The 16,126-nt window shown below is 48.3% G+C and overlaps 1 protein-coding gene across 1 annotated transcript in view; it reads left to right on the plus strand.

The window, feature by feature from the left end:
- Nucleotides 1-3,349: 3,349 nt before the first annotated feature.
- The window catches only part of KIAA0040 (KIAA0040 ortholog), a 32,122-nt gene continuing 19,345 nt past the window's right edge, over nt 3,350-16,126 (plus strand). The window contains exon 1 of the mRNA XM_057729669.1: nt 3,350-3,769. The gene's annotated coding sequence lies outside the window, so the exon portion shown is untranslated. The remainder of the gene's footprint in view (nt 3,770-16,126) is intronic.

Here is a 16,126-nt window from a genome sequence, read left to right on the forward strand (position 1 = left end):
ACAGTTTTGCTACCTTCATGAGGCAAAGGCCACGGAGACTGCAGAATTAGGGATGCCCATTGGCTCAAATCCAGGCCAGGAGTCTTGTCCACAAAGACCCCATGTACACACAGTGTAAGGGCCTGTCGGGCCACCCTGACTCCTGGCCACGTGGAGTCGATCTCAGTTCCCTGCAGCGCTCCCTTATGGCTTTGCCACTCACGTGTCTGTCCAAACCCCTCTGGAATCCACGTGTGTTCAAAATGTGCCACCTCTGTGAGATAATCCATCCCACAAATTCATTACCTGCTCTGTAGTGTAGTATTTCCGCTGACTTGTCCTGAACTTGCCTCCCTCATGGTTCCACGGTGCTGCTACGTTTCAGCATCTGGTAAACAAGTCTGTACTCATCTTATCCACACCATTTATAGGCTGACCATTTCCTCCTAATAGCCTGCATCTTGTCAACAGCCCTTCTGACCTCCAGTGGGTGCCTTAAGGATCCAGGCTGCTGTTCAGGTACTTTCTGTAGTCCGTGTACACTTCTAGACCCTCGCCCAAGTGTCACAGGCAAGAATATACCACAGGTTAAGGTGAGAGTGAGATAATGTTCTCAATTTAATATCTTCCCTCCCTGAAGAACAGGCCCATCTGGGGGCAGCACTGTCCTGGGTGCACACACATTATATCTGCAATGGCTTCTGGACTCAGAGGGTCTGCGAGCTGATGGAGCAGTGTCCGCAAGGCAGCACAAGGCAGGCAGATTCTGGCTAATAGTGAAAGTCAACCTGCCTGACACAGCGCATTTTCAACAAAGAAAAGTGAGTGTGGCAGTCTTGGCCTTCATAGCAGGCCAGGGTTCTATGCTAAATAACCCCTTGATTTTCACAACCCTCTGAGAGGGAAGCAGCACCTTTTGTCCCCAACACATTGATGTAAAACTGGAGCTTCGCAGGTGCTAGAGTGAGGAGGGGCAGTCACTCAAATCTCCAGTCTCAGTTCACAGATCTGCTTATTTTGGCTTCTTTTTTTTTTAATTAGATGTTCATGCTCTGTGTCACTCCTTTTAGAGCCCACTAACCTCCTAACCACTCTCAAATAGCTTTACTAAAAATATGAAAAATAATGAGAATTAAGCAAAATGTAACAGCACTGTGGTGGCCTGGGGCCATCCATGAGGTCATCAGACTTGGGATTTCACTGCCATGAGAATAAAATAGTAGGTGGGTGCTCTAACCTGCTTTTTTTGTAAGGGATGCGTCATCCACCCAGAGTGAGAACATCCTGGCCCATCGCCCACTCCTTTATTTCCACCATAATTGCATCTTCTCAGTAATGCCAGTCCCTCCATTGACTCAGCAGCCTTGGCAAACCAGGGTGAGCAAATCTGCCATCTTGCCCACTGCCTTCTCTGCCACAGAAGCTGCTGGCTTCCCTTGCTTACTGAGACATCACAGAGACAGCACCTTATGGATAGGCCTGTGATTTTCTTTCTGCCACTGACAGCCATGTCCATAAAGCCCTAAGTTCAAATCAATTGCCTCAGTTTCTCTTGTTAATTTCTTCCTGTTCTCTCTTAAAAGCAACCCTACAAATTGTCACTTGGGCCACAGCCAATCTGTAAGGTCACTCTAGATTTCCAGGACAGCCTCTTCTGTAACCCTCCCTCAATAGGCCCCTCCCTCAATAGGCCCCATTCCAGGCCTGACATGACCCTTGCTCACATGTGGAGTTCCTTCACAGAAGGTGACTTCCTCCTCTACTTGATATAGCGGTAAAAGGATGGATGGATGGGTTGGAAACAGACTCAAATCTGGGTGCCACCATTTATGAATTATGTGCCTGTGAGGAAGCTGCTTAGCTACTCTGAACCTTGGTTTCCTCATTTGTAAAACAAGGATGATACTACATCTCATAACTGTGCAAAGGTCCTGGCACAGCGCCAAGTGTCTTTAGCATGAAAGGAAATCTCCATTCCCAAATCCTTAGGCCAGCATTCAAGGCCTCACCCCGCCCCTACCCCTACCCCATCCCTTGCTCAGGGCTCTGTTAGACTCTGGCTTTAAGCTCTGAGAGTGTCAGGGGAACCAACTCTATGTGGGCAGACAGCTGTAGGCTCAAAGTGTGGTTACAGATTGAGCATTTCCCAGCTTGGTTAGTACATCTACTAAGGGAAGCCCCTCGTCTGGACACTTCTAAGCAGTCTCTTCAGCCCAATCTTCCAATTTCTGCTGGCCCGACCTGGCCACCTGTTAGCCCACCTGCTTCTGGGATCCACCTTCCCCCCCTTCTTGTTCAAATCCAGACTGAGTTTTCTCCACCTGGGTTTCTGGGAAGAAGGTCTCATCTAATTTCCTTCCGCTGGAGGAAATTTTTCTCTCTCTTAATCATGCTTGGCATTTCTGACTGGAGGGCTGGGGTTTCTCTTTGGTCTTTTAACTCAGAGCCATTTGGTTTCTCCAGTGCTAACAGAAACAGATCTCTAACTCCTCAGTTGAAACAGCTGGCTGCACTAGTCATTTTAACACCCACACGCAGAGGCCAAAGGACACCAGCACTCAAGCACAGGAGGTGGAGGACAAGACACGGCTCAGCACCTGGCACCTGGGCACCTGACAAAAACAGTCAAGAGGGCAGCATCTCAAGTCCATGTCATGGAAGGACCTCTGAGGAGGCCCCTAGACACGGCAGGGCCAGGTTCTGTCATTACTCCCCCTACCCCCCACACACAGTACCTGGGAGACACTGAGCTCCCTGCCTTAGGGTCATCAGAAGCTCTGGGTCTGGAGTTCTCCATCCCACAACGGTGCAGCTCCTTCATTCCCAGCTTTCCAGGTGCTGAACACCTGGCCCACCAGATCTGAATAAAAAGTGGATGGAGGGCAACTGAGGATGGGAAGGGAAGCACCTCTGAGGACTTTGTGAAGGCAGTTTCCCCCTCCATCTCTGCTTCTGACAGCTCCTGCTGGAGTACAGTTTCTTTTCACCTGCAGTGAGCAGTGCAAAGATGCTTCCAAGGTGTTGCGTGCACCCCACCGAACACACAGCGGGGACCAGGGGAGCCCATCACGTCCTTTGTCCAGATAAAGCACTGGAGCCTTCACCCCATCTGCCCCATGGTCTCCCTCTCCAACACCTCCCACCCCCCCTTCCAAGAAGGCTGCTCCATTAGGAAGGGCTGGGCTGTTTTCACTTAAGCCCGCTTTCCCCCCGAATTAGGTCTCAGGTCCCTGGGGACTTTGGCGCGTCTGTGAAAGCGACTGGGGACTGGCTCCGCAGGCAGGAGCGCCGCTGTGTCCTGCAGGAGGCGTTTTCCGGGACGACGGGGCACCGGCACGTAAGGGCGGGGCGGGGAGGGGTAACTGGCGGGAAGACCCGGAGGGAGGGCGCGTCTGGCCCGTGCGCGCCCAAGTCCAAGGGCACCCGTCCTCCGCGCGCCCGAGGTGGAGAGTGTGGGCCGAGCCCAGGGAGGGAGTCTGATTCAGGAAGTCGAGCCTCTGACATCAGGGGCAGGACGGAGTTGGAGTGAAACCTCAAAAATGCGAGGCGTCGGCCAGCGGGAGGGCAGAGAACACAGAGGGCGCCTTTCTCGCAGCAGCCGCCGGAGGCAGGTACGCGCGGCGCGGGGCGGCCCGCGCTGACCCTCCACCTGGGCCTGGCCCACGCGGGGCCCGCAGAGGCTTCCGGCCGGACACCGGCGCCTCGCCCCTGCGCCCGAGTGCTGTCGCACCGGCTGCACCCGGGGGACCCCCGGGTGCCGTGCCTGCGGGAAGCCCTCCGGTGGACTCAGGTGAGTCTCAAAACTTTTTGTGGTTGGTGTGGTGTGTGTGTGTGTGTGTGTGTGTGTGTGTGTGTGTGTGTGTGTGTGTGTGTGTGTGTGTGTGTGTGTGTGTGTGTGTGTATGTGTGTGTGTGTGTGTGTGTTTAATATACATTTTAAGCTGCCCTCCGTTTGCAAGGGGACTTCTCACTCACTCCATTCTTTAGAAGGATGAGAACAGCCCCAGAGAGAAATGAAATGTAAGGATTGCTTCCAAACAGCCTCTTGCCCCTTCACAACTTCACTTCCAGCGTGCGCCCCGGCTTTGCGAGGATTCTCAGCAGCTTACATCTGCTTCTGGGCTGAGTCCACATGGGTTCCTAGCATGGGGTTTGGGGTGGCGTTCTCAGACTCCAGTTGACAACAGTTGCCGGCAGGAGTGGCTTGAAAGGGACAGAGGGACCTCCAATTTGCTACTGAAAAAGTCAAGACCTGAGACCCTCCAAAAAAGCATCCCTGATTCAGAGCTTTCTAAATAATTCTAGGTGAAGCTAAATTTTCAAGGGGGGCTAAGAAACTGGCTACAAGGAAAATACGGTCTGGAGCGAGGGCTGGAATGGGAACCTGTCTTTTATTGCCTGGGCCTCGGGGGTATTTGCTGTGACACAGGTTGCTTCCTAACTTCCTTGCCTCTCTCGACGGTTCCACTCCCAGCCCCCAACCAGCCCACGAAGGTAGAATGGAGGCAACGCGATGTTTCCCTAGTATTTTGAAGAGCTGCACAGGAATACATTATGTAATAGTAGAGTTAAATAAAGCATAGACATTAGCTAGTGCGAACACCAGCCCTGCCTAACCGAAAGGGAAACTGAAGCAGACAGGCACAGCCCTAATCTCTCCGAGAACACTGGCAGCCCCATGCTAGCTACCTTGCAGAACTGCTCCAGAGATTCTGTTGAATGAGGAAGGGCGGTACACTTGAGCATCTGAGAAGCATGTCCTTCCAAAGCTGTTGCATTTCATTCACTCAGCTGAAGTTCATAAGAACCTGAAGCTAATCTGAAGGGACCCTCATTCTGAAGTCCTGTTGGAGAAGGGGAAGCCCTGAGTTACATGGAGCAGGACTTGAAGATAGCGTTGAAGCTAGGTTGTTCCTAACCTCTGTACAAATGGTTTGCAAGTTCCACCTACAGAATTCAGCAACGATGTCACCATCCACCTCCTGGTCTGATGTGTCTACCTTTTCTTTTGCCTGTGCTGGGCTGGGGAGGCAGCTGTATTGAAAAATCTGATCAACTTCTTCATTCCGTCTGAAATTCTGGCTCCCCACCCCCACCCGAGATACAATTTTAGGAAAGAAATGTATTGCAAAACAAATGTTTCTCCACCCTTCAAACTTTGTTTATATTTAGCCTGTGGAATAAAGGATGTTTTCTGCCCTCTTCCTTGAAGACTAACCCCAAGAGAACACTCAACAAGCTGAGTCACTGCTTTCATCAAAGAGGGAGGTGCAACCATGCCATCCATTCATTCAGCAGTTACTGCAGCCACTGTGTGCCAGGCAGTACACTGGGGCCTTGGAGTCCCAAGGTGATGATACGGTTTCTGCATCTGAGGACAAGAAATCTGGTAAAGGAGACAGAGAAACAAACTATAGTCCAGAATAATACACATCACCGTGGCAATAGCGACTGGACACTGAAACAATCCAAAAGCGGGGGGTGAATAACTCCCTCAGGAATTATCTGCAGTAGTGCTGGATGAGCAGGTGTTGCAAATGATTAGACGTTCCCATGAAAATGGTATTTCAGGCCGAGGAAAGAGTATCTGCAAAATCAGTGGTGGGTTGGGGGAATTGCAGGTAACGGGGATTACAGTGCTGTACAAAGAACCCTGAGCTCTTCCCTGTAGCAGTGGGAAGTCATTTTTTAAACAGGGAAAGAGTATGGTCAGATTTGTGTTTGGAGAGAGCACGAATGGCCAGATGGAGGCTGGCTTGGAGAGATGAGGAACAGAGATGAGGAAGACCTCAACTAAGACAATGGCAGAGGGAACTGAGAAAAGGGCACAGACTTTAGTGGGTGTTTAGGATGCAGAGTCAAAATAGCTGGTAACCAAGTGAATGTGGCTAAGGAGGAACGAGTGGGAACAGGATTATAAGGTGTTGAGCTGGGGATGGCGAGGTGCATTGGGGTGATTGTAATGTAAACCACATGAACACGGGGAGTGGGCTTGGGAAGCAGATTTTGGAAGAAAACAATGAACACTTTAGACACACATTTAAGTTGGACGTACTCAGGAGATGTCGAGGTGGAGATATACGGGAAGAAACGGGTACACAGGTCTGGAGCCCAAGGAGAGGTGGAAACTGCTCCAATGTAAATTTTCTCAGGTGCTGTACCGAAAAGCAGTGTTGAGGGAAGCTAAAGAGACCTGATTACACTATCAGTGAGACCACCTGACCCTGAAGACTCTTTGTCAGTAATGGCCTACAGATATTATTTTCATATCACATGGTGACTTCCAGATGACTCTCTCTAGACTCCAAAGGTTTCCCCCAGATGCCTTGCAGGATGATACCTAAAATGTTAGCGAGGACCCAGGGTAATGGCACACAGATGTATTTAACCAAACAAGTAAATCCCCAGGAATCACTCCCCCATGTGAGAAGTGAATACTTTAGTTGAATTGTAAGATCTGCCGAGACCTCTCTGGAACTCATACCCCAAGTCTAGTCATGGCACCGGTGTGGGAGAGTCCTACCTTCATTAAAACAAGAAGGACGACTTTCTCAGACTAATTCTAAAGCTCTCTGGGGTGGTCCTTTAGGTCTGGCTCCCAATGCCCAGATCAGGATCTTATGTGACCTGGTGTGGAAGAAAAAAACCTTGAACTTGGAACTAGACAGACATGGGTTCAATTCTTGCCTTGACCACTTATTAGCTGCCCTTGAACAAGTCTTTGAATCTCTCAGCTTCATTTCCCTTGTATTTAAAATGGAGATAATTATATCTCACCAGGGTAATGGTTAGAATCGGAATCAAATTGAAAAAGAAAGTACAGTTAATGTGCTACATAAAGTGTAAGGTTCTATAAAAAGGTAAGGGGGTTTTAATATTATTACTAATCTTTTCTCTTGAAACTACCAAATCAGCTGGACTATGTAGGTGTAGAATCTGGGCAGCATCTTAGGCCCAGACTAGCAGCTTTTTAACTGCATGAAACATTTTATGGCAGTGATTATAAAAGTCTCCTTCCGTCAGAGTAATGATGTGCATCTACTCTGGCCACTTCTCCTTTTACTCCTTACCTAACGTGGTCAGAGACCAAAGAAGTGAATGCTCTCCTAGAGCATATCCAGGTTGTACAGTGCACATGGACTCCTGGGAGCTTATGAGGCTGAAAGCAGCCAGGATTCCACTTGCTGAGGCACGGACCCACCCCATTTGCAGCCAAGTCCACCCAGAGGAGACAGTTTTTTCCTGATCCTCACCAATGTGCTAGTCGAACCAGTCGTAGCCCTGAATCTGAGCATCTTTTGAGGGCTTAGATGTCTCTGTGGTTTTCCTCTCTCCCAACCAGAGAAGCCTGACATATTCCAACCCAGGGAAGCTCAAGTTTTATGCCAGCATCAAAACTTTCAAGTAAACAGTCTCCTGATAGGGGCTGGTTGTTGAATGAAGAAAAGGAAGTAACCACAGATTCAGAGACTTCAAATGAAAAAACACTTTAGAGATGAGCCAGCCCCTCCCCCTCACTTCACAGATGAGCTAACGTAAGTTCAGGGAGGGAAGTGTGTGCCCAGGTCAACAGCTGGTTAATTCTGGTTAACCAGAATCCAAGTTCAGGGATGGTGAACACTCTCTGGGATCACCTGGACCTTCTGTGCTTCACACACCAGGACACACAGACACTCAAGTGCTGGCAGAGAGGAAAAGTGAAAAGATCGTACTTGAAGGCTGAATCTTCCCCAAGTGGTCTCTGGGGATTACCAGGAGCAGACGTTCAGGAGATGTGGGCAGACCTCCTCCTTTAAGACAATCTCCATACCACATCCATCCCTTCTATTTCCTCCATGTCAGTCCTTAAACTGTTCTCAAGAATTCCCAGAGATCCCTCGAGAAGGGAAACAGCAGTGGGTGCCTTATGAACTAAAACCTGTTCCGTATTTCATGAAACTTGTTGTGAAGACTGTTTCCAGACCCGTGGGTGGGTCAGCATTACACATCGAATATGATATTCAACTTACCATTCGATGAGAAAGGCTCTAAGTGAATCACAGGAGCTCTTGAGACTCATCACAGGCACAGTAAGAGATAAAGCAGTGGCCAACAGACTTTTTCTTTCTCCAAGCAACGAAAGGAAAATCTACAGCAAATTTTTAGAAGGGCAATCCCCAGGGCCACCGACCAGCTCAGGTTTCTGACATTTCCCCCACATCAGCCCGAGCCATCTGAACAGAGCACCACCTGGGGACATGAGTGGCCCTTTAGTGGAGACCGGGCAAGGGTAGCTGAGTTCCAAAGCGAATTTCACACAAACACAAGATTCCTTTCTTAGGCCAACTCCCAAGGGGCTATGGCAGTGTCCGAATCGAATCCTGGCCCTGGGAAGAGACTTCCTCCCACGCTTGTAAGCAAACTGCTCCATGGAATTTGTTGCTAAGAAATGAAGAAAAACCAAATCATAGCCACGTTTCTCGGTCAAAATTGAAGATTGTGTTTGTAAGTCACTGCAGACTCGCCCTTGCTCTTAACTATCTATAACTCCTTCCTGTTAGGATGTTTTTCAGTAGACTTTTATTCTCCTCAAATACAACCCTAATTTCAAGCCAGATAGGCTTAAGTAAAGCCCGCCAGCAATTTTTTTTTAGTTTTCCAGGCAAGATATAAAAGAAAATTGGCAGAAGAGAGGGGGAAAAAATGTAATAGCGATAAGGATAGTTGTATGTTATAGTACTTTTAGTCTTCACATTGTCCTGAGAAGGAAAAGTCAGGGGTACATAGGTTTAGAGATGGGTGTGGAGGCTCAGGGTTGGGGGCAGAGAAAGGGCCAAGGGAAACTGGGACATTCAATTAGCTTTACTCTTAATTACGGTGCACATGCTGGGTCTTAACCTAAATGAGACGTGACTGTGGCCACCTTAACTAAGAGAGGAGGAAAGCTGCATGTGAGTCCGGAGCCTGCCTTTCCCACCCCAACCCAAGGAAGATCCTGAGGCTGTGTCCTCTTGAGGTTTCTAATCTTAGGTTCCTACGCCGCTCCACCAATGGGACAAAGTGCCAGCTTTCAAAAGCCCTTCTGCTGTAAAGGCCCCACTGTGGCCTGACAGGCCACACTGGCCCCAAATCACCCAGGAACCAATGCTAGGGTCGAAGTGACCTTCCCAGTGATCAGGGACCAAGAGTAAACAAATGTCCATCCAACTGTTCCTGTTCCCACGAATCTGTAGTATACACACTAGGCTCTCCATAGCTCGCTGTTGAATAGCGGTGCTAAGAGCTTGAGGCACACAAACGTGACAGCCACTGCTGCCTCCCGCCCACCAGGTTGCTTTACGAGCACATCACGGTTGTTTACTCAACGTTCTGCTGGAGAGAAGTGGCAAGGCTGGAAGAGAACACGCCACTCTCAGGGCCAGCCCTGCAGACATACCCCGTCTCTCAAGCTTCTTTCTTGTCAGTGGCTGATGGCTCCCACCTTCCCCTCCCTCACTCCACCTTCCACTCCTGAGCTGAAACATCCCCTCCTGCCCAAGGCCCACAGTCTGCTGAGTAGCAGTTGCCAGGGCAGCGTGGCCATGACCTAGATTAAAACCTCCAGACGCATTACGTGGGTGACCCACCCCATCCCATAATGAGAGCTCCCCTGGGAGAGGGGAGCACACTTGCACAGCACACCACCCAGACATGACCTGCTTGCTCAGAGCTCTCCTGGTTTCCAAATTAGAAACTCAGACCCTGCCCTGTGGGATATTTGGCCCAAAGCTTTCTCTGGTTCAGGAAAAAAGCAGTGATGCACCAGGTGCCTTAGGACACGTGCTGATTTCCAGCTGCTGTGTTCTTCATAGTTTTGCAAGAAGACATTATTGACCCCTCTGAAGAAAGAGCTGATTTTTACTGTGTTTTCAATGAATGGATGCACAGGTTTCCACAGCTGGATGTGGAAAGTATATCTCATTTCCAGACAGAGACACTGCATTTCCCCCTCCCTGTCTGGGATGAGAGGAAGGGACACAGTCACAGAGCATGTGACACACAGGGAAGAAGGTCCGATGCTCCTGACTGATGTTTTCCAGGAATAAGTCTTCAGTGGTTTAAAAAATATAATTCCTTCAATAAGGAATACTTCAGCCACTGAGGTATGTGGTCATTCAACATTTGGTATTGGAGTGAATGAATAAATACACACTAAAAAGATAATCAATGATGTTATACTTCTTAAACCATCAATAATGGGAACTATACCATTCTTTTCCATTTAACCACCTATCAGCTTTCAGGAACTTTTCCGTTATCTCCTCCCACTTTTTTTTATTGAGGTGAAATTCACATTACATAAAATTAACCATTTTATTGTGAACAACTCAGTGGCATTTAGTACATTCATGATGTTGCAGAACCACCACCTCTATCTAGTTCCAAATATTTTCATCATTGCAAATATTCATCATTGCATCCCCACATTCATTAAGCAGTTACCTCCCACTGGTCCCTCTTCCCAGCCCTTGGCAACTACCAATCTGTACTTATGGATTTATCTATTCCGATACTTCATGGAAATGGAACCATACAATGTATGCCCTTCTGTGTCTGGCTTCTTTCATTTAGCATAATGTTTTCAAGGTTCATTTATGTTTTAGCATTTACTGGTACTTCGTGCTTTTTTGTGGCTGAATAATATTCCATTGTGTGTATATACCACAATTTGTTTACTCATTCATCTGCTGATAGACACTTGGGTTGTTTCTACCTTTCGGCTATTGTGAATAGTGCTGCTGTGAACTTGCAGGTACAAGGATTTGAGTACCTATTTTCAATTGTTTTGGGCAGATACCTAGGAGTGGAATTGCTGGATCATAGGGTAACTCTATGTTTAACTTTCTGAGGAACCACCAAACTGTTTTCTCTTCTCCCACATTTTAATCAACATATTTATAAATTCGCTTTCCTTTCTTGAGGATAAACTGAATATTAAGTGGCATGCTTTCCCACACCTGGTCCCTTATTTTGCCTTTAATCTTATGCTTTAAGGAAAGATATTAAACCCGGCTTCTCGTTGTCCTAGAGATGCAGAGTTATTCGGATGTTTGAGATAGATAATATTTGGGTAAACTATAAATCCTTCTTGGTGTAGCTGAGTAGAAAGCAGCAGATAACACCAGCAACAGTTACAGAGGACTGTGTGTGTGCCGGGCATTGCATTAAGAGTCACATACTGCTTCTCACTGAACCCTCGTGACAGTTCAACTATGATATCTATTTTACAGAAAAGGAAAACTGAGGTCTCTAGCAAGAGCTCAGTTCTCTTCCTCTGGCTCCAGAGTATCATCTATTAGCCTCTCCTACAGAGAAACTCTGCAGCTGCAGCTGACGATGCATCAGAAGCTGTTCTATATCTTGGGAGCTTACGGTCTACTCTGGCAGGTGGATAAAGAGGCAATTATAATACAGTGTAATCAATACCATGACAGCTGTCACAAAGGGAGGATGTGCACTTAGCCCAGCTCTAGGTGACAGACTTACCAGAGGAGACAAAAATAAGGCTTGACCCTCCCCTATCCTCCCTTTGGCAACACCACCTCAGCATTCCCAGGGGCCCTGTGTCTGCCATATAGTAGCTGCTCATTAAATACAGGTTAATAAACACGTGTGCTTCTGCAGATGGACCTTCTCGCCCCTGTCACACTCTTACGGGACTCCAATGCCTGGGACCCAACTCACACACTTTCTCAAAACAGCTGTGGCCCAGGCATGAGGAGAAGGAAAGGAGAAAAAGCCTAGGATGGCTTCCGTTGTTCTATGTCTGAACAGGCTCATGTACGTGAGGAAACAAGAGAAGAGGGGACAGGAGGGTGGGGAGAGGGGCGGGACTGTGAAGACGTCTCCCCATGCCTAGGTGAGGAGTCTGTAGAGGCGCCTGGGATCCTGAAGCAGAAATGGAATGAACTGCTAAACCACTTTCTAAAACTGTACATTCTCCATTTCATCTCAAGGTTGTATTGTTGCTTCAAGACTCCTAGCTGGTGGCTATCTGGTATCTGAGACAGTTCACCTCCCCAGCAGGGACCAGAATCAGTAGCCTCACAGAAAGGTCTAGACTCTCCCCAGTTGATAATTCTCGCTTCTCTTCCCCAGGGGTTTTCAGTGAGACTGGTTCACGTTCAGCTCCTCTCTACAAAAGGAGAACTGTAAAAACGCTTAGGAGCCCTGCTGGCCTTGCTTTAGAAGTCAGACGCTGTCCCAGCGTGGCTTTGGCTGCATTTTTTTTCATACACATCTCTTACATGTCTTTGTGTGTGCCAGACACTATACTGGAGGCCATGGGGAATTTAAAAAACAAAAACAGGCACAGATCCTACCTGCAGGGCCCTACCTCCTATGCCTAGGAACCTGCCAGCCCCCAGCCACAGTCCTGCTCCCTCATCCAGAGGTAGAAGAAACAGCCTCGCCCCTGGAATTAGAGCCTGTCCTGGGGTCTCTGCTTGCTGGTGCCACCATCTCTTAACCCACCACCCAGGCTCCACACGGTATGGCTCTCAGCATCCCTGACACCTGCTTCATCCCTGCTCAGCTGGCTCTCCAGGCTCTGACCAACTTACCTAAGCCATAAGCTGCTGCTTCGGGCTCCTACCCCAACTGTGAAAGCAAGGCCTTCTTGTTCTGCATGGGCCCCAGTCCTGGCCCCCTCCATGGCTATAGCCCTACCCTGTTACAGCACCTGTGACCTGGCCCTGCAGAGGCCAATGCAAAGCTTGTGGAGAGATGACAGTTCAAGCTCCCAGGGATGACTGTGGGCACCCTGGCCTGGAGGAAGTAACATACAGCCTCACACAGACACACTCAACTCTGGGTCTTTTCCATCCAACAACCTTTCAGTCAGTTCACTAATCAATCGACAAGCATTTATTGAGCATGTACTATGTGCCAATACTGAACTAGGCACAGGGGATTCCTAGAGGAAAAAGCTCTCAAAGAGTCCACAGTCAAGTGGGAAAGCAGATGTGAACAGCATTTGTACCAAAAGTCGACAATAGTAAGACAACATTAGCATCCAACAGAATCTTTCACGCGTTGTCAAGGAGGTGAGGTAGGAGAGAGGGACAGAAATTTTCAACCATGATGATCTCTATGTAACCCGTGATTCCAGAAAAGGCCCTCAGGCCACTAAATTCTCCTTCCTCTTACCCTGTCTGGTGGGCGCTGTACACGGGTAAATCTTTGCTACAGTTTTACAGGTCCAAGCATCCCTCCCTGGCTCTGCCTGAGATAACCAAAGGTGTCTTGCCATGCTGCACACAGGAGTCATCAATCACCGTGGTCCCTTCTGCATCCTTGAACTTTCCACCGCTGGGTCACAGCAGGGGTCGCAAGCTCAACACCCACAAGGTCTGATGGATAAACCTAACATCTATGAATACTTACTCTGTGCCAGGCTGCTTTAACTGCATGATACAGATGATTTAACTCATCTGATTTCCATAACAATTCAATGACATAGAGTCTATTCTGATCCTTCTTTTATACTTGGGGAAACTGAGGCACAGAGAGGTTAAAGGGAATTTCCAAGGTCAGACAGCTAGTGAATGGGGGAGGGGCAGCCTTTGGCCCAAGCTGTTCCACCTAAAAGAGTAACACAGGTGGTGTGTGAATATGGGGAGGACGGGCTGTACTGGAAGCTGTGGCACAAACAACCTCTCTTCTCTGGTCACATCTACCTCACGGGCTTCCAGCTTGCAACCTGTGATCTAGGTTTGCCCTTATTGCACAAAAATCTCATTTGGTTTCTACCAACCTCGGGCTAAATGTTAACAGTATTATTACATGGGTAGGCTGAGTGTGTGTGTGTGTGTGTGTGTGTGTGTGTGTGAAAGAGAGAGAGAGAGGAAGAGAGGGAGGGAGAGATTCCTTTGAACTTGCGCCACATGGAACCGGCTTTGGTTACCCTTGTGGCCCCAGATTTGAATTCAGGATTATCACCAAATTTAAGAATATACAAAGGAATAAAGCATGTTTGGAATTGAGAGGGAAGGAGGCAGAAAACTCACTCTCCACTCAAATTTTCTCACACAATAATCTGCTTTCATGGTTAAACATGAAAAACATCCTCTGCAGGTCCTTGGCCCAGCGCACCATCAGTCACCCCCGGCCCTGTCCTTGGACATTCAAGTCATAATAAGTAAGGAGGTGAGGAGAGAGAGAAAATCTCCCAGTATCGGCCCTTACCCTCAGACCACAACCTTGAGGAACCCTCACCTTGGGCCAGGCTGTTCCCTGGAATGCCACAGCTGAGAGCAGCTGCCTGGGAGAGGGCTGGGCAGGAGTGAGCTGTTTGTTGCCATGGTAACAATGGGAGATTCAACGTCCCCAGATCTGGGCCTGGTGCCTGGGCCACCTTGATTGGATTCTTTCTCTGAGCCAGCTGTGCCTTCTTGAGCAGCCTGGTATCCCTTCATTCTCATCCTCTCCCTGCAGGTGCCAACTCAAATCACACCCTCCTTGAAGCCTTGCCTAGATTGCTCGTTGGAATTAACAGCTTCCTCCAGGCTGTTCCCATACCCGTTTGTTTGTATTTCCCTTGGGACACTTAACTAGTCATGCTTCATAGCTCCCCCGTGCTCATCCATTTCCCAAACAAAAAATTAAATTCCTTGACTTCACAGTCTGTGTCGTTAGTTCAGTTTGGAATCCCTTACCCAGGTAGTTTGCAGGTTTCTACATCTTGTTAGGCAGCGTTAGCTGGGAGAGCCTTAGAAAAGAGAGAGGTTCCTTGTGCACATAGTAGGTCCTCAGCAAATGTGCACTAAATTGAATTGTCTGCTGCTGTGCTGCAGAGAGGGGAGAGGGCAGTTCCTGGCCTCCTTGGATTCAATTGTGTCAACAACCCAGGCTCAGGGAAGGAAGAAAAAAGCCAGCAAAGGGATGTCCTCCCTTGGGAAAAAAAACGGGGAGAGCTTTTTGCAGTAATTAACAGTGAGATAGTGAGACGCTGAATGCTACACAAACGTACTCTACTCAATCAGCCTGGCATCTGAAAATTACCAAATGGTATGATATCAATTCATGACACCACAACATGTTAGGAACACAGCCAATCGGGCTGTCCAGAAACGAGGCGACAGCCTCGCTCTCAGGAGATACAATCATAATATTCAACATGGCACCCTGTGAGGCAAAGGCCCACACCCACTGGCGGCCGGCGATCTTTGGAAGTCAGGTCTCACTGCTGTCATCTCAGTTTCTTGGCCCTGACAGCCTCACTGGAGATTCAAAAGTAGCCAGTCACCAAAAGAGGCCTGCAGAGTGTGCCTGCAGTCTGGAATGTCCCAGAATATCTGGCATCTGAGCACACTCTGAGCCCAGGCTGAATGAATTCTCCAAACCCAGAATACTGAAATTCCAACTGGTAGATTTTTTCTTTACCTGAGTGTCTTCTATCTGGCCACAATGCTGGGTGCGAACCCAGAAACCAGCGTGGCAGGGCGGAATGAGCACTGGGTATTTAGGGCTAGAAGAACTGCCACATCCTCCATGATTAGCCCTGAGACCTTGGGCAACTCATTTAATTTCAGTGAATCTCAGTTTCCTCGTCTATAAACATGGTCATTCATTAATTCAGCAAATATTTTCCAAGAACAAAACAGGTCCCTGGATGCCCTAGTGGGAACAGATTCTGTCTAGCAAGGAAGAAAGATGATTAAATAAAATGATGCCTAAAGTGGGTTGTGGGCTATGGTAATAGTATAGGGACAATGACAGGGCACAGGACAGGAGCTCTAACCATAATGAGGTCACGGAAAGTTTCCCAAGGGAGATGATATTAAGTCTATGCTGAGACTAAATGCACAGAGACCCAGAGATTGGGGGGGGTATTGGTTGAGGTGGGATTGGGGGAGAGTGGAGGTTTCAGATAAAGAAGCTTGCCTGAGGCCCCAAAGCAGGAGGCACCACAAATCTCAGGGAGTCAGAAATGGAAGGCTTTGTAAACTGGAAAAGTAACTGGTTGCCATTGTTTGCTCCTCTTTTGCTGCTTTTTAGGAGTTAGTGTAGTAAGGAAAGTATCATTCTGGGAAACAGGAAAGCTAGAACCCAGTCTGCCCTCGGCCACTGACCAGCTTTACAATTTTAAACAAATTTTGAACACCCATTTCTGCTCTTTAGTTTATTCA

The sequence above is a fragment of the Hippopotamus amphibius genome, chromosome 3 (genome assembly GCF_030028045.1).
Source record: "Hippopotamus amphibius kiboko isolate mHipAmp2 chromosome 3, mHipAmp2.hap2, whole genome shotgun sequence".
NCBI lineage: Eukaryota > Metazoa > Chordata > Mammalia > Artiodactyla > Hippopotamidae > Hippopotamus > Hippopotamus amphibius.